General features: G+C 40.9%; 1 long non-coding RNA gene and 1 pseudogene across 7 annotated transcripts in view; one reads left to right on the top strand and one right to left on the bottom strand.

Annotated features, from left to right (window-relative positions):
• Positions 1-5,593, top strand: part of LOC145053202 (uncharacterized) — a 5,636-nt gene extending 43 nt beyond the window's left edge. The window contains exons 1-6 of one of the 7 annotated variants that reach the window (XR_013684384.1): positions 1-328; positions 396-493; positions 633-763; positions 891-1,151; positions 1,658-1,690; positions 5,411-5,593. The exon at positions 1-328 is cut by the window's left edge and continues 43 nt beyond it. This is a non-coding gene — a long non-coding RNA (uncharacterized LOC145053202). Of the gene's footprint in view, positions 329-395; positions 494-632; positions 764-890; positions 1,152-1,657; positions 1,790-1,892; positions 2,432-2,862; positions 3,792-5,410 lie in introns of those variants that run through there. The other 6 variants (XR_013684385.1, XR_013684386.1, XR_013684383.1 and 3 more) reach the window with 6 other exon arrangements.
• The window catches only part of LOC145053200 (polyubiquitin-like), a 274,535-nt pseudogene that overhangs the window by 217,010 nt on the left and 35,314 nt on the right, over positions 1-22,211 (bottom strand).

Below are 22,211 nucleotides of genomic sequence, written 5' to 3'. Positions count from 1 at the left end.
GGAATAATGGTACTCGCACCGACGATGATGGTCACCAAAGAGTGCATCGACGATATTTCAGTGGAATTTCAGGTCGCACAGCAAAAGAACCTAAATTGTTGTCTTCCTCCGAAAAGGTTGCCTCAGAGCCCTATAGAATGATGGTAGTGGAAGGAACGACGATGTGTCAGAGTCTGGTCGGGTAATTGAATCAACAATACGAGAGTTCTATTGGGAAAAACGGTAGCTCTCTCGGTCGTTATGGCTTTTTTGCCTTCGTCATTTTGGGGATCCCTTCGTCGGCTTCGAATACTCTTGCTTAGGATCTTCTTCGTCGCTTCTAACTAAGGTATTAGTTCTATTTTTGGTTTGCTTTTTCTGGATAATAGGTCAATTTTGCCTCTTTTTGTGACCAGGTCCAATGTTTTGATTTAGGAGTTCATAGCAGGAACATCACATGAAGCACTTTGATTAGGGTTTAATTCCCACAATTAGAAGGTTGATGCTTCAACAGGTGTCGATTTCCATCCCCTGTTTTCATTACACCTTGATTTTAGAATAATTTTCATAAGGTTTGTTGGATTTAGGAACCCGATTTGCATTTCACTTTCTGATTTCTCTTGATTTATTACATTTACATTTGTCATTTTTAGGGTTTACCTTCGGTTTCCCCCACCTTCCGTTCTAATGACTTTTGCTATCTCATGTATCCATCAAGTGTGAAGTAGTGATTGTAAGTTTTCTGGTGGATTCGATTGGTCACGAGAACGAATTTTACACAAAGGTAAGCACTTGAATTGATTGAAGTTTTATGTTACTATTTTTTTTGCTTCGCCTATGCTATTCGGACTTCATTGTAAAATGATTTTGCGTCTTATTTTTTTAATTCTATTTGTGGATTTTATTTGCAGGGACTTTAGGTGTTGATGTTGATAGTGTAATTGTATAAGTTGGTAATGTTTTATGTTTCATCAATTCTTGATTTATCGAAAAAAGGGCTTACATCTTTATATCCATATGTTGCACATGTATTGAATTTTAGGGGCAGTTTTGTCCAAATGGTGGTGTTTGGTCAGGATAGTTATAGTAATGGTCGTGGTAGTGGCGGCAATGGAGGTGGTGCATGTGTCAAAGTGTGGCGTTGGTGAATCATGTTGAAAAACAACATACAGGTATCTCTTAAGACTAGAAAGAGAAGTATAAAATGCAAATTGCAATACCACTTCCCATTCCATTCATTTTCCATCTTTTCTTGCCATTGAATTAGATTCCAAATTGATATCAGATTTATAACTTCATACTTAAACTTTTATGGTTTAGTTGGGTAATTTTGTGTTTTTGAAACATGGTTTTTTTCAATTACAATAACAGATAAATGAAAAAAAAATAGTTTTAAAACCATGACTTTCTTTATTCCTTACTTTCTTCATGGGTTTTTTTTTTACTAATTTTAGGTCATATGCAGGAAAGCAGAAAACAGATTGTTTTCTCAAATCTATTTTAGATTGATGACAAGTATTTTTGCTTTTTGTATGTTTTAATGAGCCTCCTCCCCTGTATCGCATGCTTCTTCCTCAAACTTTTGCATATGCTATCAGTTGGGATCAATATACAAATAAATCTTTTGAATTCTGTTAATTTGCAATGGTGTAGTAAGTGGTTTACGGTTTTATTACAGGTTGAGCTAAAGATGCATAACTCTTTTTCGCAAGTAAGAAGATCTTTTATTTTCACTATGTTTGCAATTCCCTTCATCGTATACTTTTCTTTAATGCAATTATATCTTTAATAAAAGTGGATTTTTATGCTATGTTAAACTCCTTTTACTATTTCCATTCAACTATATTCAACAAAATTACAAGACTTTTGAGAAATATGTTTTTTTTTTTTTTTTTTTTTTTTTTTCATTTTAGTTACAGTGGCTGTTATTCTTGTGGACACTGATCAAACAAACACAACTATAAGTCTGGATATTTTGAATTATATACTTCTTCTCATTTTCTTTATAACTTTCTTCTTTCTAAATGTTGTTGGGGATTTATATTGGCAACCTTGACCTTGGTGTTGCAGGGGAGGAATATTTGGGTTGGACTTTGCTTATTTTTCTTAATAATTTATTTGTTCGCTCTATAGTTTCCCATTATGATTTTAAAATTTATATGGCTTTAATGTTCACTTTATATGAATTTGCAAAAGTTTAACGGTAAGAACAAAGGTATCAAGGATTTTGGTATTTTGATAATTTGAAAATTTTGATGTCGAGTGGGGGATTTGTGGGGGATAACAGGTGCTTCTCAGGAGGAATGTTATAACATCTTATTATTGTTTACAACCATTATTTGTATAGCAAATATTATTTAATTTACAACCGAGGAAAACGGAAGTATACCTACCTTATTTTCCCAAATGCTTTGGGTTGTAAAGAAAACTTTTCTCAAAATTTTATCTTACACGGGCGAAGCCTGAGATCATTTTTCTAGTTTTTAATAAAAATCTCTGAATATATATATATATATATATATATATATATATATATATATATATATATATATATATATATATATATATTAAAACTAATTGGTATAAAAGTTTGCGATTTTTAGCCCTATAAAGTCAAAATAAATAAATAAATAATATACCTCAAAGCATTTTTTCTATGTATTTCTATTGATTTTCTAGGTTTAGGGTGTGACACCTCGTTTATTTAAATAAATTAGTAAAATGTGAGTCCCGGACTGATTTGTGAAGAATTTTAGAAGTCGGGGGTTAAAGGAGTAAGTTTGGGATTAAATTGAATATAATTTCGGAGGTTATGGTGCATTTGGTAATTTATGGACTTAAATTGAAAAGATTTGAAGGCTGAAGTGTTTATTGGTAATTTAGGGATCTATTATGGAAGAAATTTATGGATCAGGGCTTAAAATGTAAGTTTTGGATTCAGTTTGTAAAGATTTCTGAAGGCAGGGTTAATAGTGTAAAATATGAACTTATTTTGAAAGAAAAGAAGGAAGGAGGGATCGAATCTGTCAATATGGGAAACTTATTTATGGGATTAGGGTATATAAGACCCTTCACCCGGTGACTCTAACCCTAGCTCATGAAGGCAGTCGCCATCATCGGAGATCCACCAGCAGCCACCCTCACCTCACCTCACCTCCCTTCCAGCCGTCGCAATCTCCTAGCCACCGTGAAGACAGAAACCGGTGAAGCCAAATCGCCGGACGTAGCGTGTAAAGGGGGAAGAACCATGGTGGCCAGTCGAATAAGCACCATGGAGGCCCTGTTGCCGTTCTCGTTGAAGACCACCCCGTCGTTGGACGTTCTCCTGTTGCAGATGGCACTCTTTCTCGGTCATTGGCGTCGCCGTTGTGGACGCTAATATCGTTGCTACTTTTGTCACCATTTCACTCGGCCACAGCTGAAGACGAAGGCTGCCATGAAGCGCCATGGCAGTAGATGACCAGAAGAGACCCTTAGTGGTCATTGTTGCTGCCCTTTTCTTCCGATGACTGCCTCAACGTACCTCCGTTTCCGCCACCGGCTCGTTTCGTCGATCCTTTCCTCACTCCGCCATCACAGTTCCTCCTTCAAGATCGAAGCCTAAGTGTGGGTATATTTTTGTTGTTAGTGGATGTTGGGTGTAGTGTCATTTGGCTAGAATTCACAAGAATCGCCACCACCACCACCGTGAGGTGGTGGCTGCCGCCTTGTACCGCCGTCGGCCACCACTAGAGTGGGTGTGTGTGTGTGTGTTTATTTGAGATTTTGTTGTAAATTGTAAAATTGGAATAATGAAAGGAAAAAAAATCAAACCACCACCATAGGGTAGTGGCTACCGCCTCCTGCCGGCACCGGCCGCCATGTCGGGTGGCGGTGTGCCTTGTTGGATAGTGACTAGTTTGGGATGTTTGGACAAGGGACTAAAAGCCTAATGGACCTTGTAAGCTCTAATGGGCCCAATAAAGCTTAATGGACCTAAAAGCCCAAGCATGTGACTAATGTGCTTAGTGAAACCCTAAAGGGCCTAGTAGAATCATAATGGGCCCAATAAACCCTAATTGGTCAAAGGACCTAGCTAATGGGCTTAATGGGCTAGTATTTGGGTTGGAAAAACCATAATGCCAATAAAACCCTAATTTGGGGAATTAATCGGGACACACGGAAATTATTTAATAATTGGAGATATTAAATAATAATCTTTGGCAAAAATTAATCTAAGCAATATTGGACTTAATGGATTAAGTCCTTAGTGGATTAAGTCCTTAATGGGTTAAGTGAGAAACACTTAACACTAATCATCATTTTATGTGAAAACCCTAATTTCACTTGGGTTTATTATTGGGCCTTTCAATTGGGCCTTGATGATTGGATTATTAATGGACCATCCAAGATTAAGCAAATGGATTAGAATAATTAAAGGGCTTTGAGGTAAGGCCCATATGAGGAGTTGGGCCCAATTTGGAAGACTGTGCCATAGATGGGCCATAGTTTGGGCCTTTATGATTATATGATATTAGGCCATTAGAATGTTGAAAATTGGACTGAACCAAATGGTTGGGCCTTATGGTAAGTCCTTATGAAGGTTTAGGCCCAATTTGGAAAATTGGCCCATATGTTGGGCTTTGATTCATAGTTGACTTTGGGCCTATGGATTGGGCCTTTGGTTTGAATAAAACCAACCTTGGGGTAATGTAGTAATTATCCAAGTATGTATTTATGGTTATATGTTGAGACCCAATTACTAATTGGGTGTTATTTGATATTGACAGATCGAGAATTTGTCATCGAGCAGCTATGGTTTTGTCAGCGGGACTTCAGCATGTGAGGAGAGTTTCCTTCCAGTAGGAACGGGTCTACGGCCGCAATGCCGGCCCGTTTAGTTAGCAGTAGCCCCGGACTTCGGTCCGATGCAGTAGTTCAGGGTGCTTGATGTCTTTGTGATTCAAGCATGTATTTGTGTTATGTGTTCCGGACTTCGGTCCGATGCAGTATGCAGTATGTGTTTATGCTAGTAGTTATGATTATGTTATGCTATGTTCAATCAGTTCCAGACTTTGGTCCGATGCAGATGGCAAGGCCCTGGTTATTTCCGGACTTCGGTCCGATGCAGTTTTCGGACTTCGGTCCGATGCAGAGGGCAATGCCGTGGTTAATTCCGGACTCCGGTCTGATGTAGTTTCCGGACTTCGGTCCGATGCAGAGGAAAGGCCCTGGTTAGTTTCGGACTTCGGTCCGATGCAGTTTCCGGACTTCGGTCCGATGCAGAGGGCAAGGCCCTGGTTAGTTTCGGACTTCGGTCTGATACAGTTTCCAGACTTTGGTCTAATGCAGTGGACAATGCCCAATCTGTGTTTATATGTTATTGTATGATATGTGGTAGTTTGGGGGAGCTCACTAAGCTTCGTGCTTATAGTTTTAGTTTTGGTTTCAGGTACTTCAGCTAGCAAAGGGAAGGGCTCAGGATGATGGCATGGCACACACTGCAGTTTAGCCTGGGATTTCGACTCTGATATTTTGATATGATATTGACACTAGTTTGATTTGATAAATTTATTATGACATTCTGAGACACGTGATTCATAGTTTTTCTATTGTGATATTTGATATTATGGTTTGGTAATGTTTTCAAACAAAAATGTTTGCGTTGTATTTTTGGGATGTTACAAGTTGGTATTAGAGCCTTGGTTTGAGGGATTCAGGTCCGCTTTTGGGTATGTCTGAACTAAAACTAAGGATTGGTATAGATTTTTTCAAAAGAAAACCAATTTTTGTAAGAATGATTTTGAGGAAAGAAAAGAGTTTTGGACAAAGTGAAAAGAAATTTTAGAAAGAAAAGAACTTTGAAAAGAGAAAAGGGTGTGGTGCATGCGATCAGCCAAGCTCAAGTAAGTACTCCCAAATGAACCATACAAGTTTATGCTATGTTATGATTATCAGGTTTATTAGAACAACATGCTAGATTAGGACTAAGGATCTAGGAAGGATGCCTTATGTGCCTGTTATATGTGTTACAGCTCTATGAAAACTGCATGCTAGTACAAAATTGTCAGTATGATAACCAGAGTAGTATATGCTTGATTATGTGTACTCGATGCTCGAATGTTGCTTGCTTTCCGCTTTTAGGAGTCTTAGTTATCTTTCACTAACTAGTAAATGAATATGTTAGGTTACATATTGTGAGGATTAAATAATTTTAGAAGGTTAGGTCTAGCTCTATTGCGCAACTCTTGTCTGTGTCTAACCGTTGTAGGGTAGGATCTCTCATTCGAAGAATTATCTAGTCTTAGTGATATGTAAGAGTATTCATGAGCTAGTTAGGGGAGGTAGTCGGGACTTCTTGTGCAGCTGATAGCGGAGAGTGGGTTGGTGATTACCCTAGGGGAAGCCTAGGATGAGAGTAGAAGAAAGCGGTAGCAGTAGAAGGGACTTGGTGGAGTGAAGGCAGTTCTTGAGGAAAGTACGGATATATGTGGAAGGTAGTATGGGCCCGTACTACTAAAAGCAGAGGATCCGTACTCGAATCAAGGAAGGTTGAGATAAGACGACGGAACTTGTAGTGTGTGAGATTCCTCGAGTTTTGACGAGTATTGTGATGTTAGTGATGGTATATTACCGAGTATAGTGACGCTACTGTTGGGTTTTGAGCATTCTAACACTCCTATGGTGTACATGCAACCCTATAAAACTTGGATCTATGTTTTCTCTATTATACATGCAAATATTAACTATTCCAAGGTTTCATCCTAACTAGCATATTATCAAGCACCTATATTACAAAGTTCTAGTTAGATGACATACCTTTTGATGTAGCTTGATGTCTTCAAGCTTTAAGAGCTTAGCCCCAATAGTGTGGAAGCCTCAAATGGAATCACAAATCACCAAAACACCTTGGAAGAACTTGAGAGAATATGTATGCACACTAAAATCGGCCCACTCTTATTTTCACACACTTGTGCCAATTTTGTGAGCCAATGACCCCTTTATATATTATGGAGGATTAGGGTTACATCCATGTAAACCCTAATACCCATGACCTTTCATTTACATAGGATCCATGGGTTAAAAGCTCCATGGACCATCCATGAAAGCTTAGCCCAACCTAAATGAACTTGGCCCATTCCATATATATAAGAGTTCTTTTTGATCACTTAATTAATTCTAAATTAATTCTTGATCAATACTAATTAAATAATATGATCCCATATTTATATATTAGAACTTATAATATATTAATATAAATCATAAATATACAATTCTCAAAAGACTATCCATATAAATTGTACCGGTGAAGTGCAACCCAAATGGACCATGCCGGGTCAGGTCAAGTACATACCAAATATAGTTATGGACTTAGACATTAATCCAACAGTCTCCCACTTGGATAAGTCTAAAACTATTATTGAGTATGACTTCAAAACCTAACTGGCAATCGTAGCTCTTAAAGCCGTTGTCTGACCTTGTCACTGACTTGTCCATTAGATAAAGGATCATATATTCCTCCATTCTAGATATCATATGGACTGAGACATGGATTATAATCATTCTCTCTGTTCATTTGTTGTTTCCCGATTTTCGATTTATGATGACGGACTGATTGAACAAATCAAATCAGTCATGGCTTGGCCAAGCACTCACATGTGTCATCGCTAAATCATCGAGGGCCCACAGATATCGCTTTTATCCCGAAGGTAAAAGGAATGGATAAACTTCGACTCATATGGCTTGTTCTATTACTTGTTGAATCATACACAAAGACACGTTTTATAACATCGAGTTACCAATGCGTTTTCGTGCAATCAATATATAACCAACTCATAGTAACAACTCATATCTCTAGGTTTTAAGAATATAAGATATTATCGTCTCATGATCACTCGTGATAAAATCCATGAAGTGATTCAAATGAGCACGGGTTGAATCCAATACTTAGAACTTATGAGCACTCATGAGTGTTGTAGCACCACTTTGTCCACCAACTTGGACCTCTACAAACCAACCCATGACAGTCTTGATTCATATCTACTTCCAACATATGACCGACTGCGGATGGTTTGAATAACTTAGTCATTCAGGAAGAGCGACTTAGTTATTCTGGAAGTCAAAACATGCAAAGTGAAACACAAGAATAAATTAATGAATCAAATATGGTATCAAACCCTATGATATAAATAAACACTTTTATTTATCACCATACTGATTACTCATTATTCATTGTTTCGGTTTTATCAACTTTATACTTGAATTAAAAACACTAGTTGTCCCATGCTCCAAGCATGTACACTATGTTTTTCTTAAACAATAGCTTTGCCATACACCAAGTATGCACTCTATGTTTGTCTATGATCCTTACTTTGTGAAATAAACCAATTGAACATAATTCCAATGATTCTAATTTCACACTCCCAAATCCTTATCGAAAAATGTGAGAATTTCAAATTCCTATCATTTATCGAAATCTGTTTAGAATTTAAACTTATATGCACTGACCCTCCTGTAATGAATATGTACAAAGTCACTGTAACAGCCCGGAATCTCAGGTATTATTAAATTATGTTTTTGGGGGTGATTTAAGAGGGGACTCGGCGAGTTGGAGCCTAGACTCGCCGAGTAGGATCGCAGACTTGGTCGCGGGTTCGCGACTGGACTCGACGAGTCCAGATATGGACTCGGCGAGTCGACGCTGTTCAGCAGAAACCCTAACCGTTCGGTTTTGGATCGTATATAACGCCTCTTAGGCCGTCATTGTCCGTCTTTTGGTCGATTGAGAACCCTAATCGTTGTGGACGTCTAGAGCAGGAGAGAAAGCTATTGGAACTTGGAGGAACTTGTTAGGCAAGAAGAAAAAGAATTTGGTCAAAGGAATATCAAGGAGGATCGAGTCCTGAGGTTTGGGGGACACAGAGAGTGCGTTTTCAGGTAATACTCGGACCATTTCTGTCATTTTGATGTGTATACGAATCTAGGGTTTATGAAACCCATTTAGTGATTAGATGGGTTATTATGTTATTACCCAGACGTTTATACCCCAGTAATAAGATGTTTAGAAGTCCAGAAAGTCCCATGATTGTATATCTCGGGACCATACGTAATTTAGGAAGCAGTTGCTCGTCTGCATGGCATGGACTCGCCGAGTTGTTCTTCAGACTCGGCGAGTAGCTTGAAGATTCACTGGGACTCGCCGAGTTGTTCATCAGACTCGACGAGTGGAGTCGGGGTGGCCCCGCGATTCTTCCAGGAGTAACTCGTCGGGTCGAGGAGGATACTCGACGAGTAGATAGGGAATCTCAGAGAGTTGGAGGACGTCTAGACTCGCCGAGTCGCCATGGCACTTGCCGAGTCCGGTCGAGTTGACCGTTGACCGTTGACCAGAGTTGACCTAAGTCTGACTTCTTAGGGATAGTCACACTTAGAAGATATAAGTGTTAATGAGATATGTGATGTTATAGGGAGGTTGTAGCTCGTCGGATTGTGCACGAGTCATTTCGGGATTTGCTAGCTTTCAGCTTTTACGAGGTGAGTCTTCTCACTATACTGTACCCGGAAGGGTTTGACTGTGTGACCGGAAGGTCGGATATGATATGTGATATGTATGCTATATGTGGTAAGCTATTTGTTATATGTGCTATGTATGTCATGGGCCGGAAGGCGAATATATTATGGGCCGGAAGACAATATGTTATGGGCCGGAAGGCGATATGTCGTGTGATGGACCGGAAGGTCGGCGTGGGTAGGACCGGAAGGTTTACCCAGCAGGGACGGAAGTCCCCTGAGACACATGGACCGGAAGGTCAGGGCCTGGAAAGGTGTATGTGCGTAAGTTGTATATTAGGGAACTCACTAAGCATTTATGCTTACAGTTGTTGTGCATGTATTTCAGGTACTAGCGAGGACCGTGGGAAGGCGCCGGCGTGATCGATACACACTGAAGAATGCTTTTATGATCTTGGGATTTTGATTATTTGTATTTGACAGAATACTTAAACTATTTATGCCTTGTTTTGAATGGAAATAAATATATTTTTAAAATGAAAAATTTGTTTGAAAATTTGCGTTGTTACAATTGGTATCAGAGCCTTGGTTTGAGGGATTCGGGTGCACCTTCGGAAGTAGCTGAACTCAAACCGAGGATTTGAGGAAAACTTTTTAACTAAAGGCATAAACTTTTGTAAATGGTTTCGTGGTAAGCAAGAAAGAAGCAGTGTGTACGATCAGTCAGCGCCCGAACGGTAAAGATCCCCAAAATACCTTACAATATTATATGATATGAATTGTTATGCATGCTAGAAGACTAGGTATTCATGATAGGACTAGAGTGGCCTGATTTGTGATGCCTTAGTCTAGGGAAATTTGCCTATATGAGATGCGTTGTTAGTATGTGGGTAGATAGTGCATATCAGAAGTAGAGTACTCACTATCCGGAGTTTGGGGAGGAGGACTTGGGATGAACGCTGATGCGGTGTGGTCGGTAGTATTGGGCCCATACTACCGAGGACACCGGGTCAGTGGGAGACCCAAGTAAGAATCCCTGGATATCGGGGACTGAGTAGGGTTGCGTATCGAGTACGATTATACTCGGTGGAGTCTCTGATATTTTAATGTTGTATTTCAGAAACATCATGGTTAGACCGCGCCACGGAGCGAGTTCGAGCGGTGTGAGTGACGAGGAGATTCGTCAGATGATTCAAGAGGAGGTAGCGGCGGCGATCCGGGCTGAGATCCCGGAGATGTTTGGGTCTATTAAGACCACACTGATGGAGACGTTCGATGAGCGGTAGGCCGCATTGACTGAGGCTGCAACCGCTGCAGCTACCGCAGCTGTGGCCGCTGCTAGGCCACAGGGGGGTGATTCGTTGCTGTTCCGAGAGTTCAGCAACACGAAGCCACCAGAGTTCGATGGGACGCAGGATCCGATTGCTGCGATGAGGTGGATCGCGGATATAGAGGGGTGCTTCTACACTTGTTCATGCCCGGAGCACCTGAGGGTACAGTTCGCATTGAACCAGCTCCGTCTGGGAGCGAAGGACTGGTGGAAGTTCGTGACGGCGAACTTCACTTTGGCAGAGACTACAGCAGTAACATGGGAGGGGTTTACGGCCATGTTCAGAGATGAGTACGTTCCCCCGGTGGAGAGGGAACGATTGGTTCAGGAGTTCTTAACCCTCAAGCAGGGTACTGATTCTGTCGCGGTGATCACGCGGAAGTTTCATGAGAGGGCGATGTTCTGCCCCGAGCTGGTGTCCACTGATCAGGCTCGGATGAGCCGGTACTTGGGAGTGTTGAGGAGGGATATCCGGGAGTTTGTGTCAAACTCCACTTACCATACTTTTGCTGAGCTTCAGGCGAATGCCAGGAAGCGCGAGATCGAGTTGGAGACCCAGGCCAGGGAGGAGGCCGAGTCTCAGCGGGTGGACCGGCGACCGGCTCAGTTCCAGCCGGCAGCCAAGCGGATAAAGTCCGCCGATGCGAGCAAAGGAGGTTCGAAGGGCCGCACTTGCGGAAAGTGCGGCAAGGGTCATGAGGGGGCGTGTCGATCTGGTGCTTGCTACAAGTGTGGCAAGGAGGGGCACATTGCTAGGGAGTGTCCCAAGGGATTTACGGTTTGCTTTCATTGCAACCAGACAGGCCATAGGAAGGCCGAGTGCCCTCAGCTTCTTCAGGGATCTGCACCTGCTGCCGGAGCTGCTGCGACTCGACCGGTGAAGGCCGAGGCCCCGAGGGCTCGGGGAAGAGCCTTTCAGCTGACTGCGGAGGAGGTCCGCGCTGCGCCCGATGTCGTGGAAGGTATGTTGTAATTCATGTATTTATTTTAAATGTCAAGATGTTATGCTTATGTTATTATATGCGTAGGTACTTTCCTTGTGAACTCTGTGCCTGCCTTAGTGTTATTTGACTCGGGTGCGAGTAGGTCCTTTGTGTCCTTAGCCTTTAGTCAGCATATCAGCATTAGTCGTGAGTCGTTGAGTCGACCTTTGAGAGTTTCTATAGCTGACGAGAAAGTGATTTGTGCCACGGAGGTTCTTCGGGGATGTGTACTAGAGATTTTCGGGGTTGAATTCCCGATTGACCTGATTCCTATTGCGATGGGTGATGTCTGTGTCATCGTGGGCATGGACTGGTTGAGCCGATTCGGCGCTGTCATCGACTGTGAGCGTCAGTTGGTGACTATACGAGACCATAGTGGGGGAGTTCTTTCGGTGTACGACGAGGGTACCCGTTCGGGATCAGCTTTTTGTTCGGCCGCTAGGGCGAGGCAGTGTCTACAGCAGGGCTGTAAAGGTTTTGTGGCGTATGTGATGGATACGCGGGAGGTTTCCGAGAGACCGAAATCAGTTGAGGAGGTCCCTGTGGTGCGTGAGTTTCCAGATGTTTTCCCCGAGGAGCTGCCGGGAGTACCTCCTGTGAGGCAAGTAGAGTTTGGTATCGATCTGGTTCCGGGGGCCTCGCCTATTGCTAAGGTGCCTTATCGTCTTGCACCTCCAGAGATGCAAGAGTTGTCCTCGCAGCTCCAGGAGTTGCTGGGGAAGGGATTCATTCGGCCGAGCAGCTCGCCGTGGGGAGCACCTATTCTGTTCGTCAAGAAGAAGGATGGTTCACACCGGATGTGTATTGATTACCGGGAGTTGAACAAGTTGACGGTCAAGAACCGTTACCCGTTACCGAGGATCGATGATTTATTCGATCAGTTGCAGGGAGCGTCTTGGTTTTCCAAGATCGATCTGAGGTCAGGGTACCATCAGGTGAGAGTACGGGAGGGGGATGTCCAGAAGACAGCGTTTAGGACGCGATATGGGCATTATGAGTTTGTGGTGATGCCTTTCGGGCTCACCAATGCCCCGGCTGTGTTCATGGATCTCATGAATAGAGTATGCAGACTGATGTTGGATCGGTCAGTGATTGTATTTATCGATGACATTCTGGTGTATTCTAGATCTAGAGAGCAGCATGAGGAGCATTTGAGGGAGGTCCTCGAGGTATTGAGGTCGGAGAAGCTTTATGCAAAGTTCTCCAAATGTGACTTCTGGCTGCGAGAGGTCCAATTTCTAGGACATGTTGTCAATCAGAAAGGGATATTGGTCGATCCGGCCAAGGTTGAGGCGGTGATGAGTTGGGAGGTGCCGAAGTCACCTTCTGAGATCAGGAGCTTCCTTGGGTTGGCAGGGTAGTATCGGAGATTCATCAAGGATTTCTCCAAGATCGCAGTGCCACTCACCAGATTGACCCGGAAGGGTGTTGCATTCTCATGGGGGCCCGAGCAGCAGACCTCCTTTGAGACACTTCGCCAGAGGTTGTGCGAAGCCCCGGTATTAGCTCTTCCAGAAGGGATGGAAGATTTTGTGGTATATTGCGACGCATCGATTTCGGGACTGGGTGCAGTGTTGATGCAGAGGGGTCATGTGATAGCTTATGCGTCGAGGCAGCTGAAGCCTCATGAGGCGAGATACCCTACGCATGATTTAGAGTTGGGAGCAGTAGTGTTCGCTCTCAAGATTTGGCGTCACTACCTGTATGGGGTTCGATGTACGATATATACGGACCATAAGAGCTTGAAGTATTTGATGGATCAGCCCAATCTAAATATGCGTCAGAGGAGGTGGCTGGATGTGGTCAAGGATTATGATTGTGAGATCCTGTACCACCCAGGTAAGGCTAATGTGGTAGCCGACGCGTTGAGCCGCAAGGCGGAGAGCACTCCATTGCGAGATGTATGCTTGAGACTGACTGTGATGACTCCTGTATTGGATGCTATTCGTGGGGCACAGGCCGAAGCGGTGCGACCAGAAATGCAGAAGAAAGAGCGGGTTGTGGGGCTAATTTCAGAGTTCGTTCAGGATGGTCGAGGGCTTATGACATTTCAGGGCCGGATTTGGGTACCGTTCGTGGGCGGTACACGTATTACTTTGATGGAAGAGGCTCATAGATCGAAATTCTCGATCCATCCCGGTGCTACGAAGATGTATTTGGACTTGAGGAAAGAGTATTGGTGGCCCTGTATGAAGAGGGACGTCACATGGTTCGTTGAGAGGTGCTTGACCTGTCGTAGGGTTAAGGCTGAGCACCAGAGACCGCATGGCAAGTTACAGCCATTGGAGATCCCCGAGTGGAAGTGGGAACAAATCGCTATGGATTTCATCACCGAATTGCCGAGGACTGTCAGGGGAGTTGATGCAATTTGGGTGATTGTGGATAGGTTGACGAAGAGTGCACACTTCCTTGCCATCAGTGAGAGTTCTTCAGCGGAGAAGTTGGCGGAGATATATGTGAGAGAGGTGGTATCTCGGCATGGGGTGCCGATCTCGATTGTTTCAGACCGTGATGTGCGTTTCACTTCCAGGTTCTGGAAGAAATTTCATGAGGAGCTGGGTACCAAATTGCATTTTAGTACCGCATACCATCCCCAGACAGACGGTCAGAGCGAGCGGACGATTCAGACACTGGAGGACATGCTTCGAGCGTGTGTGTTAGACTTCGGGGGTAGCTGGGATGCATATTTACCCTTAGCAGAGTTTTCCTACAACAACAGCCATCATTCGAGCATTGGTATGCCACCTTTTGAGCTGTTGTATGGTAGGAGGTGTCGGACCCCCATTTGCTGGGGAGAGGTGGGACAGAGAGTGATGGGCAGCACGGAGATCGTGCTCCAGACAACAGAGCAGATTCAACAAGTTAGACAAAGGTTATTGACCGCCTAGAGCCGGCAGAAGAGTTATGCAGACAGGCGCCGATCCGAGCTTGAATTTCAGGTCGGCGACTTCATTCTCCTGAAGGTCTCTCCTTGGAAAGGAGTGATTCGATTCAGGAAGAGGGGCAAGTTGGGTCCCCGGTATATTGGGCCATTTCGTGTGAGTGCAAGGATAGGCCGGGTAGCCTATCGGTTGGAGTTGCCAGCGGAGTTGGGACAGATCCACGACACCTTTCATGTGTCGCAATTGAGGAAGTGCATAGCCGATGAGTCGGCGGTGGTTCCATTAGAGGATATCCAGGTGGATGCGAGCCTGAATTATGCGGAGAGACCAGTGGCTATCAGGGATCGGAAGATCAAGGTTCTGAGGAACAAGGAGGTACCTCTGGTGTTGGTTCAATGGCAACACCGTAAGGGATCGGAAATGACTTGGGAGCCGGAACGTGAGATGCGGGAGCAGCATCCGGAACTATTTTCAGAATGAGACTTCGAGGGCGAAGTCTAATCCTAGCGGGGGAGAGTTGTAACAGCCCGGAATCTCAGGTATTATTAAATTATGTTTTTGGGGGTGATTTAAGAGGGGACTCGGCGAGTTGGAGCCTAGACTCGCCAAGTAGGATCGCAGACTTGGTCGCGGGTTCGCGATTTGACTCGACGAGTCTAGATATGGACTCGGCGAGTCGACGCTGTTCAGCAGAAACCCTAACCGTTCGGTTTTGGATCGTATATAACGCCTCTTAGGCCGTCATTGTCCGTCTTTTGGTCGATTGAGAAGAACCCTAATCGTTGTGGACGTCTAGAGCAGGAGAGAAAGCTATTGGAACTTGGAGGAACTTATTAGGCAAGAAGAAGAAGAATTTGGCCAAAGGAATATCAAGGAGGATCGAGTCCTGAGGTTTGGGGGACACAGAGAGTGCGTTTTCAGGTAATACTCGGACCATTTCTGTCATTTTGATGTGTATACGAATCTAGGGTTTATGAAACCCATTTAGTGATTAGATGGATTATTATGTTATTACCCAGACGTTTATACCCCAGTAATAAGATGTTTAGAAGTCCAGAAAGTCCCATGATTGTATATCTCGGGACCATACGTAATTTAGGAAGCAGTTGCTCGTCTGCATGGCATGGACTCGCCGAGTTGTTCTTCAGACTCGGCGAGTAGCTTGAAGATTCACTGGGACTCGCCGAGTTGTTCATCAGACTCGGCGAGTGGAGTCGGGGTGGCCCCGCGATTCTTCCAGGAGTAACTCGTCGGGTCGAGGAGGATACTCGACGAGTAGATAGGGAATCTCAGAGAGTTGGAGGACGTCTAGACTCGCCGAGTCGCCATGGCACTTGCCGAGTCCGGTCGAGTTGACCGTTGACCGTTGACCAGAGTTGACCTAAGTCTGACTTCTTAGGGATAGTCACACTTAGAAGATATAAGTGTTAATGAGATATATGATGTTATAGGGAGGTTGTAGCTCGTCGGATTGTGCACGAGTCATTTCGGGATTTGCTAGCTTTCAGCTTTTACGAGGTGAGTCTTCTCACTATACTGTACCCGGAAGGGTTTGACTGTGTGACCGGAAGGTCGGATATGATATGTGATATGTATGCTATATGTGGTAAGCTATTTGTTATATGTGCTATGTATGTCATGGGCCGGAAGGCGAATATATTATGGGCCGGAAGACAATATGTTATGGGCCGGAAGGCGATATGTCGTGTGATGGACCGGAAGGTCGGCGTGGGTAGGACCGGAAGGTTTACCCAGCAGGGACGGAAGTCCCCTGAGACACATGGACCGGAAGGTCAGGGCCTGGAAAGGCGTATGTGCGTAAGTTGTATATTGGGGAACTCACTAAGCATTTATGCTTACAGTTGTTGTGCATGTATTTCAGGTACTAGCGAGGACCGTGGGAAGGCGCCGGCGTGATCGATACACACTGAAGAATGCTTTTATGATCTTGGGATTTTGATTATTTGTATTTGACAGAATACTTAAACTATTTATGCCTTGTTTTGAATGGAAATAAATATATTTTTAAAATGAAAAATTTGTTTGAAAATTTGCGTTGTTACAGTCACAAAGACTTGTCAACAGTCATTATAAGGTATTTCAATGGAGATCAACTCCATGGAAACTAAGTCTCATATTCAAAGTACATTGCTTTGGACATGCTTCTTGCATTAAGTTTTCTAATCTTACACAGATAACTTCCACCTATGGAGACAACTCCATATTCTCATTTTGACTATCACTTCTGAATAAGAGATGCCTCTTTTCAGAATATGTCAATATGGTCCTTCCAAAATTAGCACTGTACTTCCAACTATCCCTACGCAACCAATCTTTGGTAAACCTTAGATTGTCCTCGATAATTGCTTAATCATTTTAGTCATATCCAATTCTAGACCTTTTCCCTTCTTAATGCTTCTAGGCATTTGGAAAAATTTAGAAATGACAAATATTATAGCACATGCAATCGATCCTGTACCCAAAGCAAATGGTACACGATTCATGATGTCTCACATAAAGACATGATTCTAGACCAGTCTTTTGCTACAATATTTTTATTTGCCATGTTTTCAAAATTTGACTATGAAAACGGATGTCGTAATCATAATCGAATTTTGAGAACGCAATATATAGAATTTCCTTAAGTTGAACCAATCCAACATGAAATTCATATATATATATATATATATATATATATATATATATATATATTCTTGACTAAAGATGATTAAGGTCTCAATCTAAGCCTTTAGAACTGAAATAAAGTATATCATCTCCCTTAATTATAGCAAAACAACTTTTTCAATCCCTGCAGCGTCACGAATTGAAACTTTTGTTTTCTATAATTAACATTGCTAACTTGCAACAATAACAATAATTATCATGCTCCCACTAACATGATGATTATTAGCATAACACTTATGCTCCCACTAGCTTTGACATGTACTCAGAAATCAGCTGGACTTCTAGAAATCAATATTTTATTGACTTTCTTACCAAAGTTTAAATTTCTGATACGAGATGCTTTGCTAAAACTTTATCAAAATCATACACCTTTCCTTAGATAGCATGCATGTGTGTCTAAACAATTTCAGAACTATGAAAAGGGATGTCGTAATCATAGTCTCAATTGTTTAGACCTTTTGTCATCTGCTTCAAATCTACTTGGTGGAAGTGTTTCCTCACCATCATTTTCATGAATCGGAGAGAAACCTTATGACCCTTAGATTTTATGGTGTATGTGTTCTTATCCATGTGAATCGTCAAAACCATAGTCACAAGACAAGAATAATGACAAATCCAAACTCATATGGACTGAACTTATGCAATCTTAACTTCTTGCCACCTGGCAGTACAGAGCCTGCCATTGCTTCCAAGCCGTTATGCAACCAATTGAGAACTTTCAGAACTCCTATGCAAATCCAACTTTAACTGGAATGGACACAAAATATGTCAACACGATAGGTTATAAACCTCGAGTCGTGTGCTAGTGAAGAACCTCGGGTTTTATTCTTGATTAGTTCTTGAAATTCTTTTTAGGATCTTTAAGACTCCCACTATCCTCTTGACATATAAGACTATCTTGCCAAATATTCAAGAGATAGTGTGGATTCTTTATCAAGACAAACACTTCACACAATTGGCCTTAGTTGATCTTTGTTTTATCCAAAACATCACAACTTACCAATTTCAAATGTACAAGAGTAGGACACTTTTACTCTTACATTTGACAAGTGTTTTAAACCTTTCTTTAAGATATGTCACTCAAGTTACAATCTTGGAGTATGACTCTAAGAATTGTTTTGGAACGAAGTATGACTCATCTTCCTGATCTAACCATTTCAACAATTCATGACTCTTCTTCTTAGTCATAAGAATGCACTAAGATGAACTTTAGAGGACTAATTGTGATATGATTTCTAAATCATTAAGATGATCACAAACATGATACTAAAGTACTCTCCCATCTTTTCATATTTGAGAAACTTTTATCTTTCTGCCTAATTTGATTCTTCCCATTCGTTCTGCCATACATTGAGACTTTTCCAATGTTTTAGAATTATACTTAAACTTGTAAGTATAACCATATTTACTAAACTTTAGTAAATAAAATAGTCTTAACGAGCTTTGTGGTGGACATGACCAGTGCACAAGAATGTGTACTCGATCCCTTTAGTCCTTCACTTGACTCACACATCCATGTGAACAAGTAATTAGTCTTGATTTTCCAATGCTTGAAAGTTCTCATTCATCATACTATTCAACTTGCATGATTCCAAGTTTCGGTCCAATTGAAACTTGGGAGATGAGGAACTTTCCTGATTTGGTAAATTTAGACACTACCACAAATGAAAGAATCAAATCCATTTTCCAATATTCCTGTCAGCGGAATCATATAAGCAACAATTTTCCACAAATGCCATTATAAGGATACTTCAAATAAATAAAATTAAACAATTTTCTTTTATTTTAAAACTTTGTGGAAAAACTTATCCTTACAATCCACATGGAAGTTGTTATCTATTCCTTAGCAATATATCATAACTTCTTAAGCAACTGCTCAAAATTCTGATGTGATCAAAATCCACCTTCGCGATCAGAATCAGCATATACTTCCTTTAAGATTTCTATCTATTCTTTCATTCTTAAAACATCAACATGTGACCCAGTCACATCATGTAATGAGAATGTCATAATAGAACTTAACAGAGTTAGATAATGGGCTTTACCTGATGTAGATTCAAACTTATTGACTTTAACATCCTTAGGTAAATTTGGCAGCTTTGCAATCAACGCCCTTTCCTTTGGAAAAATAAACATATGGACCCTTTGGTAATGGGACTATCTCAGACTTAGCCTTTCTCTTTACCATTTGGTCAATCGGGTTGACTATGGCCAATCCCTTTCCATTGGGAAGAGAATGCTTTTTCTAGATTTTCAGTGTCACCATTGTCACTGTCCATAAAGTTTTTGGAAAGTTGATCTTCTAATCAAATTTGCTTTACTATCGTTCCAAATCATTGCTGATTCAGCAACACCAAGCAAATAGATATGATCATTAAGGTTCATGTCATAGTCTGTTTCATAGTAGTCCCAAAGGAACTCACTATGTGACTTAGAAAGTGATTGAACATCCAACTTTCTCAAGACTTTGACATCCAACTCTCCCGACTTGTCAATATGTGATTTCATCTCTAAGATGTGATCACACATAGACCTTGCTTGCCATTAGGGCTTGAGTGACCTTGAACTTGTGGGTTAGTGAGAATAATTGGAGGAGGTGGAGGAAGAGAAGTATGACTTCCATGAGCCAAACTCGGGAAGTCATATTTATTAGGAAAGCTTGGTTTGGGAAGATCATTGTTGTCTAAACCAAACATCAACAATGGGAGAAATTCACGTAAAGTTGATTTAAGTCCTTAATATAACACCCAATATGATATATTAAGGCTAGGACCCAACAAACTATTTTATAACTTGGAAGATGGATGCCATAATCCAAGCTATAAAATATTTGAAGGTAGGTGAATGACGATTCACCAATTTCCACCAAGATAAACGAAATGTATTATTAGGTTTTAATTGGTTTTGAAACTCCTAGATTCTTTTGAGATTCATTGAACTTTGCAATAGCATGTTTCAATCTCGAGTGTGCCCTTCAGGTTTTGTGACCGGGATGCCGAGGATCACAAAACAAGGTGTGAAGTAACCATGCAAATATACTTGGTACCCTTAATATTTACCCCTCAATCGATGTGCCGGTTAACCACACACGCTCCAACGATACTATGATAAACATTAAGTTACCCTTTGCCTACCTTGTTAAGTCTAGGTTAGTGTGCCGGTTAACTACACAGGCTCCACTAACAGCTTAAACAAAGTGCAAAGTGTAATTTCATGGATTAGCACCTTATTCACATTTTCCTAAGTAACTAAGATTGGGAATTTATAAGTGTTTAGTTACTTAGTATTTATCATTATACTTATAATGAAGGGAGAATTATAGTCCTTGTCCTACATGTTCGGCTAACGACCCTCCACCAGTCAAGGAAGCGATGGGTGAGAGTGGACACCCATTAAACTGTCATTTTATAGGCAATAACCTTATACCCCCCCTTATAGACCGGCTTCGTGAATGAGGCCTACTAATGGTAAGACGACTTGCTCTTATACATATAATATATTAAACTTTTAATATTATAATAGTATAAGGGTGTATTTTAGACATTTAAAATACTTGGTGGTTTAATCTATTAATTAAACTATACTATTAATTTAATTAAATTTAAACCATGTCATTATGGAATTATTAATTCTCTTTTAATTAAACACTTTAATTATCTATTAAAAAAGTCCATAAGAGTTAATTGAATTATTCAATAAAAACATCATAATTCCAATTATTAAATTCAAAATTAAAACCATTTAATTAATTGTTTAAGTTATGAACCCAAGAGTTTAAAATTAAATTCTTTTTTTTATCATAAAAAACTTTTTCCAAATTCCAAAACTTGAGGGCGAGTTTTGTAACTCTTGAAAACTTTTGGATTCCATAACTTTGGAGTTAATACTTGTTTTATGATGAAACTTTTCATGTTCCATAACTTAAGAACAAGTTATGGAATTCTTTAAAACATTAAGACCAAGTTTTGTAATCCATAAAAAACTTTGAATCAATTTTTTTAAAAACCTTTTCGTATTCATAACTTATGGAGGTTTCAAAAAAAAAACTCTTTAGATCAAACTTTTAAAACTAATAAAATAATCATATCATTTTATCTTTTACTAAATTTGACCTAATTCAACTCATATAGCAAATGATTCAAAATCTACAAATAATTAGTTTTTCACAAAAACAAGTAATTATCTTAAAATTTGACAAACATCATGTTTTTTTTTCCTTTTTTTTCAACTTGAAAATAAAACATTTGCATCAATATAACAAAACAACTCATGGCTCTGATACCACTGTTGGGTTTTAAGCATTCTAACACTCCTATGGTGTACATGCAACCCTATAAACCTTGGATCTATGTTTTCTCTATTATACATGCAAATATTAACTATTCCAAGGTTTCATCCCAACTAGCATATTATGAAGCACCTATACTACAAAGTTCTAGTTAGATGACATACCTTTTGATGTAGCTTGATGTCTTCAAGCTTTAAGAACTTAGCCCCAATAGTGTGGAAGCCTCAAATGGAATCAAAAATCACCAAAACACCTTGGAAGAACTTGAGAGAATATGTATGCACACTAAAATCGGCCCACTCTTATTTTCACACACTTGTGCCAATTTTGTGAGCCAAGGACCCCTTTATATATTATGGAGGATTAGGGTTACATCCATGTAAACCCTAATACCCATGACCTTTCATTTACATAGGATCCATGGGTTAAAAGCTCCATGGACCATCCGTGAAAGCTTAGCCCAACCTAAATGAACTTGGCCCATTCCATATATATATATATATATACATATATATATATATATATATAAGAGTTCTTTTTGATCACTTAATTAATTCTTGATCAATACTAATTAA

This window comes from Lactuca serriola, chromosome 5 (assembly GCF_051521515.1).
Source record: "Lactuca serriola cultivar US96UC23 chromosome 5, Lser_US96UC23_V15, whole genome shotgun sequence".
In the NCBI taxonomy this organism is placed as follows: Eukaryota; Viridiplantae; Streptophyta; class Magnoliopsida; order Asterales; family Asteraceae; genus Lactuca; species Lactuca serriola.
The sequence above is the reverse complement of the archived record's forward strand: the minus strand, read 5'-3'. Positions and strand labels throughout refer to the sequence as shown.